This window comes from Aquarana catesbeiana, linkage group LG05, assembly GCF_042186555.1.
Source record: "Aquarana catesbeiana isolate 2022-GZ linkage group LG05, ASM4218655v1, whole genome shotgun sequence".
In the NCBI taxonomy this organism is placed as follows: Eukaryota; Metazoa; Chordata; class Amphibia; order Anura; family Ranidae; genus Aquarana; species Aquarana catesbeiana.
The window spans coordinates 460,350,427-460,374,458 of NC_133328.1; the positions used below are offsets into that span (position 1 = coordinate 460,350,427).

At 38.6% G+C, this 24,032-nt stretch overlaps 1 protein-coding gene across 10 annotated transcripts in view; it reads right to left on the reverse strand.

Moving 5' to 3' along the window:
• Window positions 1-24,032, reverse strand: part of PTPRM (protein tyrosine phosphatase receptor type M) — a 1,075,005-nt gene that overhangs the window by 1,008,220 nt on the left and 42,753 nt on the right. The gene's annotated exons all lie outside the window — the stretch shown is intronic.

Below are 24,032 nucleotides of genomic sequence, written 5' to 3' on the forward strand. Positions count from 1 at the left end.
AAACAAAGCCGCAATTGCTGCTGGTAAGCATAAGATCGTGGATTTTTTTTTCCATCTCATGCTTTCCAGCGTGGAGGAGAGATGTGGGGTCTTATTGACCCTGCATCTCTCCATAAAGAGGACCTGTCACAAACCATTCCTATTACAAGGGAGGTTTACATTCTTTGTAATAGGAATAAAAGTCATAAAAAAAAGGTAAAAGAAAGTGTAAAAAAATGAAATAAAATAAAATATAAAGAAACATTTTTTTAAATGCCCCTGTCCCCTGTAGCTCGCACTCAGAAGCGAACGCACACGTAAGTCCCATCCACATATGTAAACGCCGTTCAAACCACACATGTGAGGTATCACCGCGTGTGTAAGAGCGCGAGCAACAATTCCAGCACTAGAACTCCTCTGTAACTCAAAATTGAAAACCTGTAAAAAAATTTAAAGCCCATGGAGATTTTTCAGTACAGAAGTTTGGTGCCATTCCATGAATGTGCGCAACTTTAAAGCATGACATGTTGGGTATCTATTTACTCGGCATAACATCATCTTTCACATTATACAAAAAAATTGGGCTAACTTCACTGTTTTTGTTATTTTTAATTCATGAAACTTTTTCCAAAAAAAAGCGTTTGAAAATACCGTGCAAGATAAAAAGTTGGAATGACACCATTCTATTCCCTAGTGTGTCTGCTAAAAAAAGCATATATAATGTTTGGGGTTTCTGAGTAATTTTCTAGCAAAAAAATAATAATTTTTACACATAAGAGAGGAGTGACAGCATAGGCCCGGTATGGAAGTGGTTAACAGTGAACGGCCAATTGTAACACTTGTTTATTATTAATTCATGGCAAATGTTCTTCTTTCTGTATGCCATCAATGTAAAGTTGCGTAAAATCCTATATTTTTTCTACCTTGCTCTGCTAGTAATAGAACAATCAGGGTTCTATGGGGATGTGTCACCCACATTTATTTAAACTGGACACTCCAACAGGCATCCACTATTAATAATAATAACGATTAGTGGCAATCAATTTTTCCCTCCCCATCTCACCCTACTCACCAAAACAACACATGCATTGAATGCTTAGTTTAAGTGCCATGTAAAAAGACATACACGACTAATGGAAATACTACATCATTCGGTGGAAGCAATTATGCACAAGATAGAAACATTTATCACACAAACCAATTTGTGACCTTGGGTGCCTATACATCATTACTGAACTGCGGCAGCGAAGTTATCATTTCCAGGACAAGGAGAGAAAACCTTAACTAATGCTCATTATCTGGCAGTGAATAAAAACTTTGCATATACAATATAGTCTGCAAGAGCATACATTTATATCTTTTCAAAGCATATAAACACTAATGAATAATAATGTCATGCTAAATAAATTCAGACAATGCTTGTGCTGTATAACTAGTGTACTGAATGTGCTAAGCAACCTGAAGGGGTAAGGAAACATTATATCATTATCATATATGTCTTGTTTCATGTTCTGGCCAAGAATGGATTGCATTTTCTTCATAGCCACCCTAGCAACACAATGCTAAGGTTCAGCTAATTTCAGCCAATGTATTCACTACATATTTGGGATCTTCCAATTAGTTGTACTGATATATATTTATTAATATATATCCACCTTGTATTATAATTGAGTGGCTTCTGGGATTTGTCTAAGGGCATGTCCTGCCCTGGTCTAATCTTTAACAGTGGCAGATGAAAAATGGCCCAACTAAACAAAAGGCAACGAGTCTGATAAACACTTTAAGCAAGTCAAACAGACATTGACAATACATTATCCGCAGTTCAGAAAAATATATTGATGTGGCTGAGCAAATTAGTAAATGGCATTGATAGAACAAAGATGCCTCCCATTATAATACTCATTTGTGCAGCGGCATGTGTGGGTGACAGAACAGGTCATTTCATCTCACAATTACATTTTTTTTCATATCAGGCTATAGTTATACTGTGCTGTATGGATCCTCACAATTTTTACTTGAACATACTGTATATATACAGTGTATTTCATGGTTTTATATATATATATATATATATATATATATATAGCCTTGAAAAAGTATTCACACCCCTTGAATTTTTCCACATTTTATCATCTTACAACCAAAAATATAAATGTATTTTATTGTAATTTTATGTGATAGACCAACAAAAAGTGGCACATAATTGTGAAGTGGAAGGAAAATGATAAATGTTTTTTACATTTTTTTACAAATAAATATGTGAAAAGTGTGGAGTGCATTTGTATTCAGCCCCCCTAAGTCAATACTTTGTAGAACCACCTTTCGCTGCAATCACAGCTGCAAGTCTTTTTGGGGATGTCTCTACCAGCTTTGCACATCTAGAGAGTGAACATTTTGCCCATTCTTCTTTGCATAATAGCTCAAGCTCTGTCAGATTGGATGGAGAGCATCTGTGAAGAACAATTTTCAAGTCTTGCCACAGATTCTCAATTGGATTTAGGTCTGGTCTTTGTCTGGGCCATTCTAACACATGAATATGCTTTGATCTAAACCATTTCACTGTAGCTCTGGCTGTATGTTTAGGGTTCTTGTCCTGGTGGAAGATGAACCTCTGCCCCAGTCTCAAGTCTTTTGCAGACTCTAACAGGTTTTCTTCTAAGATTGCCTTGTATTTGGCTCCATCCATCTTCCCATCAACTCTGACCAGCTTCGCTGTCCCTGCTGAAGGAAAGCATCCCCAAAACATGATGTTGCCACCACCATGTTTCACGGTGGGGGTGGTGTGTTCAGGGTGATGTGCAGTGTTAGTTTTCTGCCACAAATAGCATTTTGCTTTTAGGCCAAAAAGTTTAATTTTGGTCTCATCTGACCAGAGCACCTTCTTCCACATGTTTGCTGTGTCCCCCACATGGCTTCTCACAAACTGCAAATGTGAATTCTTATGTTTTTCTTTCAACAATGGTTTTCTTCTTGCCACTCTTCCATAGAGGTCAGATTTGTGGAGTACACGACTAATAGTTGTCCTGTGAACAGATTCTCCCACCTGAGCTGTGGATCTCTGCAGCTCCTCCAGAGTTACCATGGGCCTCTTTGCTGCTTCCCTGATTAATGCCCGGCCTGTCAGTTTAGGTGGATGGCCATGTCTTGGTAGGCTTTCAGTTGTGTCATACTCTTGCCATTTTCGGATGATGGATTGAATATAGCTCTGTGAAATGTTCAAAGTTTGGGATTTTTTTTTATAACCTAACCCTGCTTTAAACTTCTCCACAACTTTATCACTGACCTCTCTGGTGTGTTCCTTGGCCTTCATGATGCTGTTTGTTCACTAAGGTTCTCTAACAAACCTCCGAGGGCTTCACAGAACAGCTTTATTTATACTGAGATTAAATTACACACAGGTGGACTCTATTTACTAATTAGGTGACTTCTGAAGGCAATTGGTTCCACTAGATTTTAGTTAGGGGTATCAGAGTAAAGGGGGCTGAATACAAATGCACGCCACACTTTTCACGTAATTATTTGTAAAAAATTTTGAAAACCATTTATCATTTTCCTTTCACTTTACAATTATGCGTCACTTTGTAATGTTCTATCACATAAAATCCCAATAAAATACATTTACAGTGGGGCAAAAAAGTATTTAGTCAGCCACCAATTGTGCAAGTTCTCCCACTTAAAAAGATGAGAGAGGCCTGTAATTGTCATCATAGATATACCTCAACTATGAGAGACAAAATGTGGAAACAAATTCAGATAATCACATTGTCTGATTTTTGAAAGAATTTATTTGCAAATTATGGTGGAAAATATTAAAATATTCCACATTTTGTCATGTTACAACCAAAAACGTTAATGTATTTTATTGGGATTTTATGTGATAGACCAACACAAAGTGGCACATAATTGTGAAGTGGAAGGAAAATGATAAATGGTGTTCAAATTGTTTTACTTGAGGTGATCGTAGCCATATTAGTGCAATTGTGACAGAGAAAATTGAGTACTGTCCGTGATACTTTTTTTATTTGCACTAAAATACCATTTTTCATGGACGAGCTTTTGGGGTGTGTCCCCTTCTTCAAGGTCCAAGCAGTACTGATTCACAAAAGTTTTCCAAAATGTTTTACAAATAAATATCTGAAAACGGTGGCGTGCATTTGTATTCAGCCCTTTTAGCCCCAGTTCACACTGAGGCAGCGCGACTTGCAGCGCGACTGCCTCAGGCGACCTGGACACGACAGGGGCGGCGACTTGCAAAATGACTTCTATATAGAAGTCTATGCAAGTCGCCCCCAAAGTAGTACAGGAACCTTTTTCTAAGTCGGAGCGACTTGCGTCGCTCCGATTAGAACGGTTCCATTGTACAGAACGGGACGCTACTTGTCAGGCGGCTAAGTCGCCTGACAAGTCGTCCTAGTGTGAACCGACCCTTACTCTTATACTCCTAACTGAAATCTAGTGGAACTAATTGCCTTCAGAAGTCACCTAATTAGTAACAAGGTTCCACCTGTGTGCAATTTAATCTCAGTATAAATGCAGCTGTTCTGTGAAACCCTCAAAGGTTTGTTAGAGAGCCTTAGTGAACAAACAGCATCATGAAGGCCAAGGAACACATCAGACAGGTCGGGGATAAAGTTGTGAAGAAGTTTAAAGCAGGGTTAGGTTATAAAAAAATATCCCAAGCTTTGAACATCTCATGGAGCACTATTCAATCCATCATTGGAAAATGGCAAGAGTATGGCACAACTCCAAACCTACCAAGATATGGCTGTCCACCTAAACTGACAGACAAGGAGAGCATTAATCAGAGAAGCAACCAAGAGGGCCATGGTAACTCTGGAGGAGTTGTGTAAAATTTCAAGGGATATGAATACTTTTTCAAAGAACTGTAGATCTCCAGATGAAAATAGAAGAAAACCAAGAAAGGAAACTAATACAGCCATCATATCTAAGAATTGGCAAGCTGCAACATAATAAATGTTTGATTTAGGGTTTAATACTGCTTTAACACATGAACATTGGAATCAGCATACTAAAGCTAGCATTCCTAACTCCACTGCAGACAAGGGTGGGCAAATCCCAGGAGCCAAGTATCCAATGTGCTGCGAAGTTATGACTAGGTCTATTGCTTTTACTGCTGGCCTCAGTCTTTGTAAAGAAAACCCTAGTTTTGTTAAAAACATGATAAAACCACTATATAGGCCATTAGTGTCAGTAAAAATTACCTTAACATTTTCATCTGCAGTCATTCATTACATTCTACAACTGCAATTTTTCTCCTCTTTGCAATCACAGCAAGTGTATTAAGTTTGTAGACAGGAGTTCCCAAAATCGTAATCCCCCTGCTCATGTAATTGGCTCAATGCCTCTTCTAGAAATCAGCACAGAGACTGTAGTAAAATTAAAGACAGTCTGTTGAATGGAGCATGATGTCCCTGGCAATAATGTTTCTCTTTTCTAATAATTATGCATTAAAAGAGTGCTATGCATACAATACTTTGTTTTATTAAACAGAAATTAAGTATGTCATTACTGAAAGGCAGAACCTCCTACTAAGTGCATGGAACCAATTAATCTCAATATTTAAAGATCAGAAGCAGGATCTTCAATAAAATGTGTTACAATCCTTCCTATCTACTGTATATAGCTGACTTGGAGGGGATTCAACAATGGAGTTTCAAGTTAAAGTGTATGTATAGAAAAGGTGTTCTTTTTTAGTTTTGAAAGCAATAGAGAGGGATTAAAACCAGTTTTAGATTATGTTTTGGTGTCTATATCTCATTGGGAAATTTTACCTGCCAAATAGAGACCAAAGGATGTGGTTTATAGAAAGTCTTAGCCCACGGGTGGGAAACTATTTATAAAATGTCTTTTCTCATAGGTGGGAAACTACTTATAGAAAGTCTTTTCTCAAAGGTGGCAGACTATTTATAGAAAGTCTTATCCCACAGGTTGGAGACTATTTATACAGTGGGGAAAATAATTATTTGATCCCCTGCAGATTTTGTAAGTTTGCCCACTTACAAAGAAATGATAATTGTTATCATAGATGTATTTTAAATGATAGCGACAGAATATCAACCAAGAATACAGAAAAAAAACATGATACAAATGTTATGAATTGAGTTGCCGTTCAGTGAGTAAAAAAAGTATTTGATCCCCAAGAAAAACATGACTTGGTACTTGGTGGAGAAACCCTTGTTGGCAAGCACAGAGGTAAGACATTTCGCAGTTGGTTACCAGGTTTGCACACATCGCAGGAGGGATTTTGGTCCACTCTTCTTTACAGATCTTCTCTAAATCCTTAAGGTTACTTACAAAATCTGCAGAGGACCAAAGAATTATTTTCCCCACTGTAGATAGTCTTAAGCTGACCATAGATGGCTTGAATCTCGGCCAGTTCAGCAGGGAACGGCCAAGATTTAATCCATCTATGGGCAGGCTGGTTGTACCCAAGTCAATCTATTCATCATCCAGCATGTGGGATTTCTAGCTTGCAATTATTGCAACTGGCTATAGCTGGGAGAATATAATAGCTCTGCAGGAGAGATTCCCACATCAACACTGACTGTGTTGATGGGGGAATTGAGCAATTGTCTTTCCTGCAACCCGTGGTTGCAGGAAAGAAAATCGCATCATCTATGGCCTGCCTTGTCCCACAGATGGGAGACTATAAAAAATATTTTTTTACAAGTGGGAGATAATAGAAGGTTTTATCACACAGGTGGGAGATTATTTATAGAAAGTATTTTTGCCCACAGATGGGAAACTATTTATAGAAACAAGGGAATCGCTTAAAATTAAGAAAAAGTTTAATTTTAGATGGGTGTCACTGAAATAGGTGTCCCTACCCTACTAGAAGATTTTCTTTCACCTCCAGTTTTGGTGAAAAGTCAAAAATTTTGAATTTCCCATTACTTTGGGGTTTATATAGAAAGGTTATCACAAAACTTTCACAAAGGATTCTCACATTTTCCAACAGAATCCAATTAGAAAATGGGGGGGAAGATATAAGAATCTTGTGTACAATCTTTTATAAATAGACCCCTTTCTGTCTCAGTGAGAGTGATTACCAAGTTCACAGATCTTCAATTTTCTTTTTTTTTTTTGTTTAACCTTTAGGAAAAGTTTAAGTTTTTGAGAAACAGAAAAAACTTCTCTTATTGACCACACATGTATTTATTACCCAGCTATTAGACCCTAGCTCTTAAAGGGTTGTATGTAACAAAGTTGTTCTCTTAGTTTTTTTTTTTCAGGGAGGGAGAGTAGAATGTCACTTTGTTAGCACATCAGATAATTTCACATATTATTATGTATTTGAAGTACTTCTAAAATATTTCTAAGATTGACTACTGCTGTAATTAAGTGCATAATGTTCAGTGATTCATCCACATGCTGGATTTTGACGGACTTGGTATTTTGCAAGAAAATCAAATTTAAATGACTTCTTGAATAAATGTCAATCACATTACAAAATGAATGGCCTTTCAAATCATACCTATAAAGAGTTTTTTAGTGCTAAATGACACTGACACTCAAACACCATACTTTATATGTGTTACTTTGATAAATTGAAAGAGGTAAGTGGAGTCACTTTGTTCTCTTCACCCTACTGACACAGAGAAAGTCTTTCAAAGTCTCTGTTATTAGCGCACAGCATATGAAAACACTGAATGAAAATTGATTATAATTTGATCATTTATTGTGTGCCAAAGGGTGAATAAAATAAAAGGTTGCAGTACAATTCCAAGCTAAACAAGATCATAAATGGAGGAATGTAGCCTTGCTTGCAGCTTTATTAGAAGAGAATATTCTCATTTGAATATAAAAGTATTAGTACTTTATTAACCACTTAAGGACCAGAGCCTCTTTCTGAGATTTGTTTTTTTACAAGTTAAAAACTGTTTTTTTTTTGCTAGAAAATAACTTAGAACCCCCAAACATTATACATTTTTTTTCTAACACCCTAGAGAATAAAATGGCGGTCGTTGCAATACTTTCTGTCACATCGTATTTGCGCAGCGGTCATACAAGCGCACTTTTTTTTTTTTAAAAATACACTTTTTTAATTAAAAAATAAGACAGCAGTAAAGTTAGCCCAGTTTTTTTATATTGTGAAAGATAATGTTACGCCGAGTAAATTGATACCCAACATGTCACGCTTTAAAATTGAGCCTGCTCGTGGAATGGCGACAAACTTTTACCCTTAAAAATCTCCATAGACAACATTTAAAAAATTCTACAGGTTACATGTTTTTAGTTACAGAGGAGGTCTAGGGCTAGAATTATTGCTCTCGCTCTACCAATCGCAGCGATACCTCACATGTGTGGTTTGAACACCATTTTCATATGCGGGCACTACTCATGTATGCATTCGCTTCTGCACGCGAGCTCTACAGGAAAATTTTTTTTTCTTATTTATTTTATTGTCACTTTTATTCCTATTACAAGGGATGTAAACATCCCTTGTAGTAGAAAAAAAGCATAACAGGACCTCTTAAATATGAGATCTGGGGTCAAAAAGACCTCAGATCTCATATTTACACTAAAATGCAGTAAAAAAAAAAAAAAAAAATGTAATTTAAAAAAATGATTTAAAAAAAATGTCCCTTTAAGAGCTATGGGCGGAAGAGACATTTTGACGTCGCTTCTGCCCTGCAATGTCATGAAGACGGGTGGGGACCATCTTCCCCTCACTCCATGCCCAGCCAGGAGAAGGATCAGATCACTTCCGCCGGTAAGTGGCGGAGGGCACCGAAGCACAGCAGGAGGGGTGGGCCTCTCCCGTCGCCGATAAAAGTAATCTAGCGGCAAATCCGCCAGGGAGACCACTTTTATCTTGTAGCCGACCGCCCGCCGAATACGAGGATACCGAGGTTATGGCAGCTAACTGCTGCCATAACAACGATATCCGTACTCAAAGTTAGGACGTATATCGGCGTGCGCTGGTCGGCAAGTGGTTAAACCACATTTTCTACATAATTTGAATGTTATCTTTTGTTAAACATGGCAGATTAAAGTGATTCTAAAGGTAAAATAAAAATGTTATACTTACCTGCTCTGTGCAATGGTTTTGCAGAGCAGCCCCAATCCTCCTCTCCTTGGGTCCCCCACCAGTGCTCCTAGCTCCTTCCCACAGCTGAGTGCCCCATTATTGCTTGCTGTGGGAACACTCGTGTGTGCTCATTCCCAAGCCGGCTCTGTATGTCTGTTGACACAAAAAGCGTGACTCAGCCCCGCCCCCCACTCCCTCCTCACTGGCTGTGATTGACAGCAGCAGGAACCAATGGCTCCCATTGCTGCCTCTGCCCAAAGAAGAGAGAGAGAGAGACAGGAGAGCTGCTGTTCTGGTGCACATTGGTGGATCAAGATGGGGCTCAGGTAAGTATAAGAGGGGGAGTTATTGCAAAATGTTTCTACCTTAATGCATAGAATGCATTAAAGTGGTTGTAAAGGCAGAAAGTTTAAAAAACCTTCAGCATGCAACTCCCCCCACAGCCCCCCTAAATACATGTAACAAGAAATTGCAGTCCTTTTAAAAAAAATGTGTAACAATAAAAACAAAAAAGTAAACAAAGTAGGGAACTAAATCATTAGAAAAGTCCAATGATCAGTAAATGTCCATAAATATTTCCAAAGTAGTCGAGTAATAAAATTTCCTCATGTGTATCACCCAAGAGAAGTGGCAATTTACCAGAAGTCAGTGCTGTCTCAATCAAGGGTACAGCAAACATGCTTTCTAGTTGAATACTGGTGTGCTCATCAACATCCGGTATCAAACGGTGTCACATTCTTGGGGGTCATGTGATGTTAAATTCAACAATGACATGAAAATAAAATGCTCTTATAGTGTAGTTCTTGGTTGTCACTTTGTAAAAGTAGACACTCATGGTGAAAAAAGTAGTATATGCTTGTGATCCAAGCTGCCTTCCCCACATGCAATGCACACTCACCAAAAAGCATGCGCTGCCATACAATATGCAGCAAACACACTTTGTAGGCATGGATGGATTGGTGTATAGAAGGCTGCTTTCACTGTTAGGGATCTTCACCTCAAAAATCTTTAGGGGACACTGTGCCGCGCATTCCACCAAATGATACCACCAAATGACAAAAGTAAGGCATCATAGTGTAATACTTTATTCATCTGAATGTAGCAGCATAAGAACAGTACACTAGCAAAAATCAAAATCAACCAGTATTGCAATAAATAAAATGCTGCCCTTACACTTACATCTGAAATGCTGCCACCTCGGACATGGGCATGACAGCATGACATCACGTAGACAGCTCTGACCCTGCTGCACACCTTTATGGAGGACACATCATTTTAGCTGTGCTGTCTAAAACCAGCCCATACTCATATTACTACTCAATGTGAGGTCTGCCATTACATAATGGGTCCATAGATGCAGGACCCTGTTTGCCAGGCCTCAGTGCCCCCTGGTGTTTCCATGTTGATTGTAGCACCTTTTGGCTCTTCTGTCCAGTACAACATACATTACCTCCAAGGTTGGGTGGAAAGACAGAAAGTTCTAAGACTTTTTTTAAACCAAACAAGGAATGTTTTTTGATACACCAATGAACGACTACAAGGTTACCTCTTATACCCCTGATGAAGGAGCCATATAGTCTCTGAAATATGGCGGGTGAAGGATACCAGATTGTATCATCTTGCTGTTTCAGTTGATGTATTGTCAGTTGTTCATATCATGTATATTTCATGTTTCCTGTCTTTTACTGATGATTCATAATAAATATCTGTTTTTATCAATTTATCTAATATGTGTTCGAAGTGCCTATAAAGTCCCACAACTCTACGTCTATATTTGTATTTAGGGATGTGGCACACTCTGGAGTCTAATCACCGATACCCCCATAGAGTAACAATGCAGTAACACAATTTCAAGATAGGGACAGTGTTTTTGCTCTATTATAGGAAGTATCTGAAAAAGAAACTTTTATCACAAGATATTATTTTAATTAAAACTGCAGCATTAAAAAGAAATAAAATGACTTCTGAAATTACGACATGTTAAAGCTTATATGAGATTTTAGTGATTGGGTTTACATATCCATTTATTTTCCTGTCTCACCTGCCACTCTGCTATATGTCCTATCTCATTTCACTCTCCCCTTGTGCACATATTGTCTTGTATTGTCTTGCTTTCATATCCTGGTCTTGACCTCAACCATTAAATAATATAATACCTTGACAAAGCCTTTGGTTACAAATTAGGGCTTGAGCTTCTGCATCCTTTTAGGAACACCTAACCCTATCTCCTGCTGATCCACCACTTCTCATATATGTATAGCATTTTTATAAGACTGCAGGCTACATGCTACATTCCAAAAGGAAGGTAGATATCTTTTCTATTTCAAAAATGTATATTTGTAAAAACACTTTGAAATCAGCTAACACAAGCATTAACTGCTGACACAAAACATGATACACTCACTTTGAATGCTTCAAAAATGAGTCTGGCTCTTCACGGTCATTTCAATTTCCAGGTCTATGATTTTAGCATTAGAAAATTAAATGGTAGTCTAATAATATTACTCAATTTGTAATGCTTCTCATATATATTTTGTACTTCTGAACCTGACAAGCTTGCAAAATGAGTACAGAGCGTTAGCATTTAAGACGTTATTCACACATAAAGAAACTGCTTTAAATAATAAAATCATATTGTGGCTCTGGATTGATGTCACTGAGTTGAATCACCTGTTGCTTTTTTATGTCTTTTAGGAATTTCAGCAATGTGATCTCATCACTGAAGTTTAGGTCCCTGCCTTCAATCATGCCCATTAAGTGCAACTATCTTATTGGATTATACATAATGTAAAAAGAATTCAGAACCCAGACAGAAAGTCTCATGTGATGTATATTTTATGGCTCATGCAAACATGTAAACTTTTACAAGCAATTTAATAATTACACCCTAGAATCACAGCACACAAATCCATGTGCTTACCATATATAAAACTATGAAAGGTTTTGAAATATACCCTATTTCTTTTTTTTAGTGTGCATTAAGAGACTTGGTCATGGTATAAACCCAAATCTTCTGAAGGTATAAACTGCAGGGAGTACATACGTGGAGCAGCATCCCAAACAGTTCTGTCATGGCCACATACTGGACTGTTCTAATGTTTAAAAGTGAAGTTCACGATCATAAAAAAACAAACAATTATGCTCATCTAGGTAGGTCCGATGCTGCATCTGTCCCTCGCTGTCTCTGATCGCTCAGTTCTCCTCCTGTGCTCTGAGCAGAGAGCAGTGACTGTCAGTCAGCAGTTCTCTGCTCTCCCCTCCAGTGCTCACTGGAGTACGGGGCTGTGAAGGGGCAGAAGGTGCTGGCTCAGGCTCACAGTAGATCGCTGAGAGGTTGAGCCAGGTGCCAGTGCCATATGGTCAGGATCTTTCCCAAGCCTGAACCAACTGAGTGATGTCTGCACTCCTGTGATCCATAGACGTATGGCCAAAAAAAGCTTTAGCCATACTACTCCTTTAAGCTTTCCTGCCCAACACTGCTCCCCTGCACATTACTATTGGCCAATGAGGCTGCCAATCATAGTGATGAAGCAAAAGGAAATAATAAGGTGGAAATTGTGTGACTGGGATCTCCTAAGGAAATTAGTAGTTGCTGGATTATACAGTCTAGATTGTAAGCTCTATGAGCGGGGCCCTCAAAATCCTCCTGTATTGAATGGTATTGTAACTGTACTGTCTCTATAACTGAAATGTTAGTTTTAGGTGAAATGAGCCTTAAGGAAGCAAGACTGTTGTATTATTAGAAGAATTGCAGCATTGCACAGTTGTGTATGCTTCACTGTTAAGCTCAGAGGGATTGATTTGCTTAAAGCAAATAGGCTGTTCACTTTGCAAAGCCTGGTATTCAGTACACATGATGGGGTTGATTTACTAAAGACAAATAGGCTTTTAATTTTGCAAGGGGAAGCTGCACTTTGCAAGGGAATTTGTCCCTGAGCTTAGTGAATGTAGTGAAGGTTCACTTTGCAAACAATACCTAATGCAAAAAAACCCAAAAACAATTATTTTTTGTTGCACATGAATGGATGATGGAAGTCAGCAGTGCATCACCACATTTATTAAGCTCTGGGGCAAATTCCTTTGTGCACCTTCACCTTGAAAAGTCAACAGCCTATTTGTCTTTAGTAAATCAACCCCATAATGTGTACTGAATACTAGGCTTCAACATGTGATTGGCTTCTTTGTGCACTTTGCTTGACAGTAATTAATGCATTGTTCAACTGTGGGTCACTTGAGGCAATGCAAAAACATGGGGACTCATTATCATTCACCACTTTATGAAACATAAGAGATATATGAGGTGGCTTTGAGTGATATGACAAATGGAACACTCCCATTGTATAATGGCAGCATCTTGCTTACCTTTTCTCAATGGAGGAAGTGGGGAGAAGGGGGCGACCGCCATCTGATCTTTTTCGCTGTAGCTTACAGAAGACTCAGAGCTATTAACACCCTCAGCATTGGGAGTTTGGTAGGAGAAAGAGGACATGTCATCATTGCACAGATGATGTCTACAGAATCCAGCTGCCTGACATACTTGAGACATCCTTCACTACAGGCAAGGGATGTGACTGCAGCTATAGGAGCAAAACTATTTTTGTCTAAACTTCAGATTTAAGATTATTTGCCATTTAAAACAAAACAAAATCACCATGCTGCAACCCCCTTTCATATTTTTGTTAATGAATGTTCCTTTTTGTCTTGTATTGTGCTTCTTCTACTCCATTTTTGCTGGAGTAAGCCAGTTCTCCACAACTCTCAGGCCAATTGTCAATACCTGTATCTAACCAGTGTTAAAAAGGCCTGCAATGTTTCACAGCTTCTTAAAAGATTTTGTGTACTTTCATTATTACAATTATTCCCAATACTAGCAGAACATAAATCATTACTTTTCTTACTTCAGCATTTTAGCAACAAAAAAGGTTCAAGGTGAAACGCTTATAATTTAAAATTATAGTCTGCACTCAATCTGTTTCATTACTTCTTTTTTTGCTAAGCCCTCAAGTCAAGAAAACTGATGCATATGAATTGAATGCAAGCAGAGCAATGCATTAATGACTGGTGTAAGGCAGCAAAACAGAGGCACATAAGATGCAGACTGACGTTAATGGAGAAAATTGCCTGTGGTCAAACACAAGGGGAAAAAAACAGACCCACCTGCTTCTTGCCTTTAACCTAGGTTTAAAATCAGATGTCAGACAAGATTAATTAAATGCCTCCAGTTTGATTCTGTTCTGCTGATAGGAGAAACGCATTTCCATAATGCAAGGAAGCATTTATGTGGGTAGAAAATTGGTCTGACATTGAGGCAAGGTTTGTTGTATTGTGAAGCTGGCTGTGCGGTGCTTGTCACTGCAATTACTTTCTACTCAAGTGCTCTGCTTTTTAACATTTTATTATCCTTACAACAAAACCCTGGAAGCAATAATTATTTATTATGTTAATGGCAAAGCTTTCCTTCTCCTCGACATTATGCCAGCCATTAAATACTTGCTGTGTCCTAGATATACGTAAGGTACATTCAGTTTATCCAATTAAGAATACAAGTAGTAAAAGCAGTTGACTACCCTAGTAACAGATTGAAGAAGCATCCAATTTGTACACAGATTACATTTCCTTACCTAGAAGCATTTGCAACAAAGCTTATAAGAAGATCAAATCCGCTCTATGTTAATGCAAGTGTTTATCAGGATAAGTATGAGAGCAAATGTATAGATCACATATTATATTCTGGACATGGCTAGTTTAAAGCAACAAAAGCCTTTGTCTCAAGAAACCCAGCTCTGAAGACCCTAGTGAATTCATTTTCCCACTCCTGACATTCTCTTAGTAGTGCCTTTCCAACTCTTGTTTTTCTATTTAAGATAATCAATATTTTAAAGAGAAGCTGTAGGAGAATTTAAAAAAGAGGACAATGTTATTCCCAATTTATGATTTTACACTTTCTATAGCAACAGTTTATTGTAGTCTCCTAGGATATATTCTAGTAAAGTTATTTAACTACCGTATTTATCGGCGTATAACACGCACTTTTTTCCCCTTAAAATCAGGGGAAAGTCGTGGGTGCGTGTTATACGCCGATCCCCGCTATCGCTATGTGAATGTCGGCGATCGCCGCCGACATTTACATAGCGAGTAGTTTCAAATATGGCGCCGCGGACTTCGGAAGGACTCGGCGGTGCTGAACGAGCGCCGCCGAAATCACAGAGCCGAGATACACATAGTCGGGTGTATTCGGCTCTTTCCGGCGCCGCTCACTGTCACGTCCAGTCCCGCCATTGGACCTGTGTTATGTCCATCATAGTGCGGGACTGGGCGGGACTGTGAGCGGCGCCGGTAAGAGCCGAGAACCCTCGGCTATGTGTATCTCGGCGGCGTTCGTTCACTTCCGCCGGCGCCGAGTCTCTCCGAACTCCGCGGCGCCATATTTAAAACTACTTCTATGTGTATGGCGGCGGCGGCGGCAGCGGCAGGAGGCATGGACACTAGGCTGCACTGGGGACAAGGCTGCAGGGACAAGGCTGCACTGGGGACAAGGCTGCAGGGACAAGGCTGCACTGGGGACAAGGCTGCATTGATAAGGCTGCACTGGGGACAAGGCTGCATTGATAAGGCTGCACTGGGGACAAGGCTGCATTAATAAGGCTGCACTGGGGACAAGGCTGCATTGACAAGGCTGCACTGGGGACAAGGCTGCATTGACAAGGCTGCACTGGGGCAAAGCTGCACTGACAAGGCTGCACTGGGGCAAAGCTGCACTGACAAGGCTGCACTGACACTGAAAAAGGCTGCAATTACACTGAAAAGGCTGCAGATTAACACTGATGAGGCTGCATTGATGGGCATTTTAATGTAAGTTTCTTTTCCTTAAACTTCCCTCCTAAAAGTTTTTTTCCTTAAAATTCTCTCCTAAACTTGGGGTGCGTGTTATACGCCGGCGCGTGTTATACGCCGGCGCGTGTTATACGCCGATAAATACGGTAATTTGAGTTAGCTTTTCCTTCTGCATTGCGATGTTCTCATCTTACTTGGGTTATTCCCGCCATGAGGTCCAAGAAGTCAGTTCTTCACTTCCTTAGCTAAAAGTTACTTTGATGTTCCACCTTAGCAGATCTGCATCTCCCTTGAGTATCTACCAGTTGAATAGTGTGTGGAAGATAGAGATCTTACTGATTCTTTGATTAGATACCTGTGGAAAACTCTCCAAGAGCTAAATAATCACAAACTTAATGCACTGCTTGTATGGTATAAATGTTGATGTTTAAATGATATATAAATCCTAACACTGATCTTGTTTGGTCCTTTTTGGTACATCAGCTGAGAACTTCCTCGTCTGACAGTTATACTTAGAATTTACACATCTGTATTGCTTTCTGTCTCTTTTCATTAAAGGGTTTCAATCAAGAGTTAAAGAACCATAATGATACAAAGCTCACAACTGTCCCTGATTTTGAAGGGACTGTCCCTGATTTAGAACAAAGTCCCCCTTGCCTCCTTTGTCCCTCATTTTGGTTTGATCTATATAGTTGTAAATAAAATGTACTTTTTCTCTCTCAAAAATGTTTCCCAGTGCTAAACTTTTCATCCAATTTCTAAATTGCCGCATCTGTAAATTTCAAAAGCCAGTATAAAGAAATAGTAGTGGTAAAAAAAAGCACTTGTGGGTTAAACGAATACATTTTGTATAATTTTTCTTTAAGAGGGCGTGGCAGGGGGTGTGTCTTACGCCTGCAAACTTTTGCTAGTGTCCTTCGTTCCCGTTTTAAAAAGTTGGGAGGTATGCTGACATATAAAGTTTAACTTCCATTAATGCTCAAATAAACTTGTAACCTGACTGATTACAAGATTAATTCTTGTGGTTTGTATATGGAAGCTGCATGCCCGTTATGGTCAAATTCATTCATAGCTATATCTATAACCTTAGTCATGCATTAGGACTAATGTTTGGACTAATGTCTCAGCCACGGCTTCCACACATACAGTATATAAACATATAAATACTGAACGCAACCACAGTACCAGACTCATCTCAGCAGAATGGTCAGACATTAAATTCCAATCTGGTCACTAGATTTTTTCAGCCTGGCCAGGAATAGCCGCACAGGTTTGAGGGTCACAATAGGGTAAAAATCGTACAATTTGTAAATGCATCCAGGATGATAATTTGTATGTGTACAGATTCCACTTGTCACCCCTGGCCAATTATTCTTGGTGGAATAGGTAAATGGGTAGGTTGACTTTTCAAATGGTATGTTTTTTTTTCCACATACTATGGAAAAAATGTATGCAACATTTATTTGAATAAGCTGATTATTTGTCATTTGGATCATGCCATAGTTATAAGTCCTGACCACACTATTACCTAGGAAGCTGTCAGGGCTTTTTTTTATTTCTTGATTGTAATCAAGATGCTTCTGGCAGAATTATTCTTGGACAGCACCATTATTGTTTCTAGATGATATTTGTACCTTCATTTCAGATACCATCTTTATTATTAGTTTTAAGAGTTCCTTTTATTTGCCCTTCAGGGCTTTGATTTTTGAGCAATAACAGCTCCTCATATTAGTGTCATTGTAAATACGGCATGATGTACACAAGTGCTAATGTGAACGTTAATGAGGGCCAGTAAAGGGACATACAGTAATAGATCCCAATCACAGTGATATATTACACCAAGTGAGCTGTATGAAAGAAGTGTTGCTTTAAAATCATGTAGATCAATATAACAGTTTTGTGTAGGACACACATTGTGTTGTGGAATTCATTAATTTAAGAGGCTTCAGACAGCCTCTCACTAATGCAGAGGTTTAATACTAGCCAACCTTTGACCAGCCAATACTCAGCGCGCAGTAAACCTCTAATTTGTACACAAAGGCTTAGACCTAATGCAATTAGTAATATAGCTGACAAATTATCAATCCATGAACGTTACAGATTCACAACAGCTCTAGTCCCATCCAGGCTTCCTAAAGATTAAAGGAAAAACAAAGCAAAATATATTGAACGCAGAGGTGCAGTTGCTTTAACCTTTTTTGTATTGCTGATAAATAAAATGGAAAAAACACAAGACACCGTTTTTTCTGGGATCTTTTCAAGAATGATTTAGATTATAAAATCTGATCTATAATACAATAAGCAATAGATTGACAGAAGCCATATTACAAAGACTGATCTTGTCTCAAGATAATGCCAGTCATGCAACAATTGCTCTGTGCACAGTATGTATCCAATCACATCTCAAACGACTGCCTCGGATTTTATTTTTAATTTTATATTTATCTCCTCTGATAAAGACGTGTGGAAAAACTCCCCTCACTATTACTGATTCAAAGCAGAAATAACAATATTTTTGTACTTTTCCTGAAGTCAATGGAGGGACACAGGGATGTTAGGAATTCCTAAACTGTCAGGATGTCCAAAAGCAGTTCCGGAGATGTGGAGATACAGTAATACTAAAAAGAGTATTTGAAGGAATCAATGCCCAAACAAAGGCTAGATGAAGAAGGCTAACCACATATGGAAAATGACACAACCAAAGGGAGGGCTCCAAGGATTATCCTGGAGCTCCAGACCAAGACAGTAACCAAAAGGGGAAAAAAGCTGCTACTGGAAGGAGCTATGGGCTTCAGTGAGTGAAGTGAAGGACCAACCAACCATCCAAACAAAAAGTGGAATGGCACACTACCTGAACTGCAGACAACTAGACCAACAACTAAAATGGTTGACAAAAAATACCGGTACATTTTTGTTCTAGTCCCAGAAAAAAACACATTCCTAAGTGGAAATTTGCATAGGCACAATATGTTCATTAGTGAAAATCCATTCAAACAACAGCAAGAAAAGGCTTAAAGACTAAGTTCACCTTTTGGGAAAAAATAATAAATGTACATATTTTTGCAGGAATAAAATCTGGATTTATTAATATACAGTTTATGCACTTTTTTTTCAATCAACTAGTTTTTATTGGATTATACAACAAAAAAGTAAAACACATTTGATAATTCCATCATATTACCCCACCCAACATTGGTGCAAAAAAACAAAAAAAAAACAAAAGGGAACCCCCCTTTCTTATCTGCATTCATCAAATCCTATTTCAAATCCCTCCTTCACATTTTTCCGGAATTATACATATTTTATTGTATTTTTCATTTCAGTCCAGTATTATATTTCTTTATTAATTTTCCATCTCATAATCATAATCATAATCATCTGATTGCTCAGACAAATTAGACACTAACCACCAATGCCAGATCTTTTCAAATTTCTTAGGGCATCTCCTATGTTTATAAGTCAGTTCCTCTCATCCTATATTAAGATTAGTTGCTTTAATCCATTGATCTATCATTGGTGAACAGTTTAATATGCATTTTTGCAAAATAAGTTTACGTGCCATATACATAGTTTTCAGCCACATCGCATGAACTTCATTTGGTAGAGTATCTTCCGGTATAACCCCTAACACTGTTATTTTTGGATCAGGGGGTATGTGTGTAAAGCACAATGAATTTAAAATGTCAAATATGGACTCCCAATAGCGATGCAATTTGGGGCATCGCCACAACATATGTATAAGTGTACCTGTACCAATAGTGCATTTTGAACAATTGAATGTATTTGCTTTACCCCAGGAATGCAATTTTAAAGGGGTGTAGTGAGCGAGCTCTATGGATGATGAAAAGTTGGGTCAAGCACTGTGCGGAAGATAAGTATACCTTAGATAAATTTTTCAGAGCTTTCCCCCATTCCTCGTCACTAAGTGTCTCTAGATCTCTACGCCACCATCCATAACTACCCTCTTGTGAGTTATTTCTAGTTATCATTTGAATGGTGGAATATATATTTCCTATTAGTCCCTGTTTAGCTTGTCTTGTAGTAACTGCCAATTATAAAATGAAGGATTGTATTTTAATAAAATGGTCTTTGCTTGGATCTGCAGGGCATGTCGTAGCTGTAAATATTGAAAGAATAATCTATTAGGTAAATAATATTTCTCCGCCAATTTATCAAACGATTGTGGAACCTCATTATCATAGAGTTGGTGAAGAAACAGAATACTGGACTTTTTCCACATTTTTACGTTTTGCCACTTCAGGCAGTTGTGGATTATTCCATATGGGCATACCGTATATACTCGAGTATAAGCCGATTTTTTCAGCACATTTTTTTGAGCTGAAAAACCCTCCTCAGCTTATATTTGAGTCACTGTGCCCATCTGCAGCCTCATGCGCCTGATCTTCTGGCGCTGTGACATGCAGTCTAGTCGGCGGCCGTGCAGTGTAACAAAGCCCCGCCTTCTCCTCGTCCTCATCCGTGATAAGCGGAACACTGACTCACTGCTGGGAAACTGAATCAGTGTTCCCTCACGGATGAGGACGAGGTGGGGCTTTGTTACACTGCATGGCCACCGACTAGACTGCATGTCGCAGCGCCAGTGTTCTGGAGATCGGAGATCAGGTACATGAGGCTGCAGATGGACACAGTAAGGCAGGGAGATGGCACAGTGGAGCATGCAGATAGCACAGTGGGGCATGAAGATGGCACAGTGCGGCATGAAGATGGCACAGTGAGACATGCAGATGGCACAGTGAGGCATGCAGATGGAACAGTGAGGCATGGAGGTGGCACAGTGAGGCATGGAGATGGCACAGTGGGGCATGCAGATGGCCCAGTGGGGCATGCAGATGGCAAACTGGGGCATGAAGATGGTACAGGGAGGCTGTAAATGGGCACAGTGAGGCTGCAAATGGGCATTGTTGATCCTCTTTTCCACTTACAGTAGCTGCTGCATCTCCCACCCTAGGCTTATACTCAAAACAATAAGTTTTCCCAGTTTTTTGTGGTAAAATTAGGTGCTATATATGGTATAGTGTGTATAGCCCTCATACTGAGTATCTTGTTTAACCATGGTCAAAACCCTGTGTATCAAGTAAAATGTGGGGTAGCTACGTTTATTATAGAAGTGGTAAGAGACTATTGACTGCACTAGTGGGTCTATCGGCAATTGAGAGAATATAATTTGTTGTATGGAACCCTCACAATCTGTAGTATTCCATCCATATAACTGCTGGAGTTGGGATGCCAAATAGTAAGACCTGGCACTAAAAAGAGTATTTGAAGAAATCAATGCCCAAACAAAGGCTAGATGAAGGCTAACCAAATATGGAAAATGACACAACCAAAGGGAGGGCTCCAAGGATTATCCTGGAGCTCCAGATCAAGACAGTCACTAAAAGGGGAAAAAAGCTGCTACTGGAAGGAATTATGGGCTTCAGTGAGTGAAGTGAAGGACCAACCAATCATCCAAACAAAAAGTGGAACGGCACACTATCTGAACAGCAGTATATGTTCATTAGTGAAAATCCATTCAAACACAGCAGGAAAAGGCTTAAAGACTAAGTTAACCTTTTGGGAAAAAAATAATAAATGCACATATTTTTGCAGGAATAAAATGTGCATTTATTAATACACAGTTTATGCACTTAATGAGACAGAAGATATGGCAGAAGATATGTCAAGCATGTCAAGCAGCCTCTGTCCTTTCGATCCCTCTAGCCTGGGTACTGGCTGCAGTTGGTTTTTTGAAAACTATAAGCTGTTGCAGAGTCTGGCAGGGCAGCCAGGCTAGAACACTGTCAAAAGCTTGTAATCCTGTAACCTGATAGCAGAGTTTATCATGGAAGCGGCCATCAGACAGCTTCCCTGCTAACAAAGGTTATTTGACATACTTCCTATATCTTCCATCACAGTGAGTGAATAAACTGTGTTTTTAACTTCCATTTTAAAAAATTGATACCTAATTGATGGTGTCCTCACTCTTTCTCTTTTTTCTTGTTACAATTAAAGGAGAAGTTTTAGGTTTTTAGAAAAATAAACATGCATATTCACCTCCATGCTGCAGCATCATTCAGTAGTTCAGTTGTTCGTAACATGCAGTTTAATAGTTTGTAACACAGAGTTCAGTAGTTGGTAATACAGAGTTCAGTAGTTTGTAGCACAAAGTTTAGTAGTTTGTAACACAGAGTTCAGTATTTTGTAATACAGAGTTCAGTAGTTTCTAACTCATAGTTCAGTCATTTGTACCACAGAGTTCAGCAGTTTGTTACACAGAGTTCAGTAGTTTGTAATGCAGAGTTCAGAGATCAGTAGATTGTAATGTAGAGACCTTTGCTTTGCAAACTACTGAACTCTGTTACAAACTACTAAACTCTGAGTTACAAACTACTTAACTTTAAGTTACTAACTTTTGAATTCTATGTTATAAATTACTGAACTCTGACTTGAAAACAACTGAACTTTGCATTACCAACTACTAAACTCTGTGCTCAGAGTTCAGCAGTTGTTAACATTGATTTCAGTAGTTTGTAAGGCAGAATTCAATAATCGGTAATGCAAAGTTCAGTGATTTGTAATGCAGAGTTTAGTAGTTGATAACGCAGAGCTCACTTTTTTGTAGTGCAGAGTTCAGAGTTTGGTAGTTTGTAATGCAGTGTTCACTTGTTTATAACTCAGAGTTCAGACTTGAGTAATTTATAATGCTGAGTTTAGTAGTTTGTAATGCAGAGCTCAGAGAACATCAGATTGTAAGGCAGAGAACTCTGCCTTACAAACTACTGAACTCTGTTACAAACTATGCACACTAATTCACACAATGCTACACATTTCTGTATGTGTTGTAATGCACCACAACAGAGTGTCATAGTGTAAAGCAGGCCTCTGAAGAATATTCCTAATTAAACGACCTACCAACTGCATTGCATAGGTCAGCATTAATCAGTCTCAACAAATAATATTTGCCAACGTCGTGCATTTGCAGTCACCAGCTTTCTCAGAGTATAATGTGGCTTAATAAAAAGCTTGTGGTTTTCCAGAATCATTCCTCTTCAAATTACAGTGAAAAGCAATTTCTTTGTGAAGATTCAAAGCAATGAGAAAGTCTACTAAGTTATTTCACAGTCAAAAGATAATTCCTTCTCAGATCCCGGGGATGCTGTTCAGGGCTCTCTGTAGATGAGGAAAGATTTGTTAAAGCCTTTACATGCCTGTGCTCTGTAGTAGCGTGATTGCTCACTCAGCCTCTGCTAAAATGCATTAATTAAAAAGTCTTATAGCTGTCTGTATAACAAACCTCTAAAATGCATATTTTTCCTGCAGAAAATGTAACTACAGTTCTCGGCTCCAGTGGGCTGCGTTTTTATATCCAATATAGCAAATACTTGAATGACACTTATAATCTTTCCAAGTATATATACCAAAATACAAAAATGATCTTTTTAGACCCAGAAAAATGGGAACCATCAGAAAAGAAGCCTTCCAAAAAGCTGGAAGATTTGTAGTGATGAAATAGCTCATCTAAAGAGACTTAAGGAATTTTACTTCAAAACCTTTAGCAGTTTCCATCAGTCTCTTTAGCATTCAACATTTCTAAGAGTGTAAAGTGGTTCCATCTTCAGAATCCCCACATCAGTCCTATAAGGGTCAGAGGATGGAAACATAATGGCAGACACAGGCATCACACACTCCAAACAACTAGCAGCACTTGAGCAAAGGTAAGGTAGGAAGCTGCCAGAGAGATGAGTATACTACAAATTCTCTTACATCGCACCTTTATTTGGATTACTTTCTATAACTTTTCCTAAACAAATGCAAGCAGGAATGCTTAGCAAAGTTGTGCTTTAAGAACTGTACGCTATTTTTTTTTTTAATTTGCACTGACAGTCACATTTGCAGGACAAGCGTTTAGGGGTCAACACCTTCTTCCAGGTCCAAGCAGTACTGGTTAGATCTGAAAAAAATACCTGTTAGTGGAAATATAAAAGTATCATGTACAGTACTCAACTTTGTTAAAGATTTGTTCACTTTAATAGAATGTACAGGCATCACTGAAAAAAAAAAAAAAAAAAAAAGATTTCCTACAGCAAACCTGTGTTTCGACACTGTACCACCACTGCAGTTTCTCAATTGACTAGGCCCCTGTAACCAAAGTTCACCTCACAATTGA